The sequence below is a fragment of the Arachis hypogaea genome, chromosome 10 (assembly GCF_003086295.3).
Source record: "Arachis hypogaea cultivar Tifrunner chromosome 10, arahy.Tifrunner.gnm2.J5K5, whole genome shotgun sequence".
Lineage (NCBI taxonomy): Eukaryota > Viridiplantae > Streptophyta > Magnoliopsida > Fabales > Fabaceae > Arachis > Arachis hypogaea.
Window position 1 is genome coordinate 84,507,024 of NC_092045.1, and position 3,684 is coordinate 84,510,707.

The 3,684-nt window shown below is 34.7% G+C and overlaps 1 non-coding gene across 1 annotated transcript; it reads right to left on the reverse strand.

Annotated features, from left to right (window-relative positions):
- Positions 1–2,365: 2,365 nt before the first annotated feature.
- Positions 2,366–2,473, reverse strand: LOC112719556 (small nucleolar RNA R71). Its single transcript, XR_003161854.1, has one exon. It is a non-coding gene; the product is annotated as a small nucleolar RNA R71 (small nucleolar RNA).
- Positions 2,474–3,684: the final 1,211 nt, after the last annotated feature.

A 3,684-nucleotide genomic window follows, 5' to 3' on the forward strand; every position in this document is an offset into this window, starting at 1 on the left:
GTTGCCGGGGATTGTTCGAGTTTGGACAACTGACGGTTCATCTTGTTGTTTAGATTTGGTAATTTTATTTTATGTTTAAGCTTTTTATTTTTATTTTTGAAAAATACAAAAAATTAATAAAATTATAAAAACCAAAAAAAAATTTTGTGTTTCTTGTTTGAGTCTAGTGTCAAATTTTAAGTTTGGTGTCAACTGCATCTTTTTTTAATTTTTCTTAGATTTTCAAAAATTCATGTATTGTGTTCTTCTTGGATCTTCAAGTTGTTCTTGATGATTTTCCTTGTTTGATCTTTAAATTTTCTTGTTTTGTATCTTTTCTTGTTTTTCTTGTGCATTTTCGAATTCAGGGTGTCTAAACATTAAAAACTTTTAAGTTTGGTGTCTTGCATGTCTTTCTTTTCTTAAAAATTTTCAAAAATATGTTCTTGATGTTCATCATGATCTTCAAAGTGTTCTTGGTGTTCATCTTGACATTCAAAGTGTTCTTGCATGCATTATTTGTTTTGATCTTAAAATTTTATGTTTTGTTTCATTTTGTTGTTTTTCTCTCTCCTCATTAAAAATTCAAAAGTCAAAGAAATATATTTTCCCTTTTTCTTTTCATAATTTTTGAAATTTTGAGTTGACTTGGTCAAAAAATTTTAAAATTTAGTTGTTTCTTGTTAGTCAAGTCAAATTTTCAAAAATTCAAAAAAATATATTTTATATATCTTTTCAGTAAATAATACAGAGAAATGAAAGATCAGAAAATAAAGCAGAGGAATCACAGAGAAAAGAGTTCACTAGCGTTAAAATGCTAGTAATGAGACATTTTGGGCGTTAAACGGCAGAATGGCTATCATTCTAAGTGTTTAACGCCAGTAAAGGTATCATTCTGGGCGTTAAACGCCAGAATGGGCAACATTCTGGGCGTTTAGAAAAACCCCCAGTAAAGAAGGATTCCTGGCGTTTAACGCTAAACATGGTATCTGGCTGGGCGTTAAACGCCCAAAGAGGAAGCCAAGTGGGCATTAAATGCCAGAATAGATACCATTATGGGCGTTTAACGCCAGGATGACACAAGGGAGGTAATTTTGTTTCCAATCCGAATTTTCTAAATTTTTCATGTTTTAATTCATAACTTTTTGCATCAAACATATTTTAAATGTTCATCTTTCAATTTTTTTACGTTTTTGGAAAATTTTCAAACTAATTTTTCAAAAATTTTTTTCTTAACCTTATTTCATATTTTTGAAAATCCTTGCTAACAATTAATGTTTTTTATTCAAAAATTTAAGTTTGTTACTTTCTTGTTAAGAAATGCTCAATCTTTGAATTTTAGAATCATATCTTTTAGTTTCTTGTTAGTCAAGTCATCAACTTTAATTTTAAAAATCAAATCTTTTGAACTCTTTTTTTCAAAATAAATTTCAATCATACCTTTTTAAAATTTTCATTTCAAAATCTTTTTCTAACTTCTTATCTTTTCAAAATTATTTTCAAATCTTTTTCAACTAACTACTATTTCTTATCTTTTTCAAAACCACCTAACCACTTTTCCACCTCCAATTTTCGAATTTCACTAACCACTTTTTCAAAAATCTTTTTAATTAACTAATTGTTTTAGTTTTAATTTTCGAATACTCTCTCTCATCTCTTTCTATATATTTGCTAACACTTCTCTGCTACTTATAATTCGAACCATATCTCTCCTTCTGTGTTTGAATTCTTCTTATTCTCTCTCTACCTCATTCCTCTATTCTTTTTTTCTTCTGACACCTCAAGAAATCTCTATACTGTGACATAGAGGATTCCACTACTCCCTTTGTTCTCTTCTTTTTCATATGAGCAGAAACAGGGATAAAAACATTCTTGTTGAAGCCAATTCTGAACCTAAAAAGATCTGAAGAGGAAGCTAAGAGAAGCTAAAGCACAACATTCCGGAGAGGACCTTACCAAAAATTTTGAAAAAGAAGTAGACATGGCAGCCGAACTCAACAACAATGCCAGAGATGCAAGGAAGATGCTTGGTGACTATACTGCACCAACTTCCAACTTCTATGGAAGAAGCATCTCAATTCCTGCCATTGGAGCAAATAACTTTGAGCTTAAGCCTCAATTAGTTTCTCTAATGCAGCAGAATTGCAAGTTTTATGGACTTCCATCGGAAGATCCTCATCAGTTCTTAGCTGAATTCTTGTAGATCTGTGATACTGTTAAAACCAATGGGGTTGATCCTGAGGTCTACAGACTTATGCTTTTTTCCTTTGCTGTAAGAGACAGAGCTAGGATATGGTTGGACTCATAACCTAGAAAAAGCCTGAACTCTTGGGACAAGTTAGTCAGTACTTTCTTGACCAAATTCTTTCCACCTCAAAAGATGAGCAAGCTTAGAGTTGAAGTCCAAACCTTCAAATAGAATGAAGGTGAATCCCTCTATGAAGCTTGAGAAAGATACAAGCAATTAACCAAAAGGTGTCCTTCTGACATGCTTCCAGAATGGAGCATCATACGTATATTCTATTATGGTCTATCTGAATTGTCCAAGATGTCATTGGACCATTCTGCTGGTGGATCTCTTTATCTGAAAACACCTACAGAAGCTCAGAAACTCATTGAGATGGTTGCAAAGAACCAGTTCATGTACACTTCTGAAAGAAATCCTGTGAATAATGGGATGACTTAGAAGAAAAGAGTTCTTGAAATTGATACTCTGAATGCCATATTGGCTCAGAACAAGATATTGACTCAGCAAGTCAATATGGTTTCTCAGAATCTAACTGGATTGCAAGCTGCATCCGGCAGTACTAAAGAAGCCTCCTCTAAAGGAGAAGCTTATGACCCTGAGAATCCTGCAATGGAAGAGGTGAATTACCTGGGAGAATCCTATGGAAACACCTATAATCCTTCATGGAGAAATCATCCAAATTTCTCATAGAAGGATCAATAGAAGCCTCAACAAGGCTTCAATAATAATAATGGTGGCAGAAATAGGTTTCGCAATAGCAAGCCTTTTCCATCATCTTCTCAGCAACAGACAGAGAATTCTGAGCAGAGCCCCTCTGACTTAGCAAACATAGTCTCTGATCTATCTAAGGCCACTCTCAGTTTTATGACTGAAACAAGGTCCTCCATCAGAAACTTGGAGGCACAAGTGGGTCAGCTGAGTAAAAGAGTTACTGAAACTCCTCCTAGTACTCTCCCAAGCAATATAGAAGAGAACCCAAAGAGAGAGTGCAAGGCCATCAATATAACCAAAATGGCCGAACCTACAGAGGAGGAAGAGGCAGTGATTTCCAGTGAGAAAGACCTCACTGGACACCCACTGACCACTAAGACATTCCATAATGGGGAACCAAAGGAATCTGACCCTCATACAGAGACCATAGAGATTCCACTGAACTTTCTATTACCATTCATGAGCTCTGATGAGTATTCTTCCTCTGAAGAAGATGAAGATATTGTTGAAGAGCAAGTTGCTCGGTATCTAGGAGCAATTATGAAGCTAAATGCCAAGTTATTTGGTAATGAGACTTGGGAGGATGAACCTCCATTGCTCATCAATGAACTGAATGCCTGGGTTCAGCAGACATTACCTCAAAAGAAATCGGATCCCGAAAGGTTCTTAATACCTTGTACCATAGGCACCATGATCTTTGAGAAGGCTCTGTGTGACCTGGGGTCAGGTATAAACCTCTCTATAAT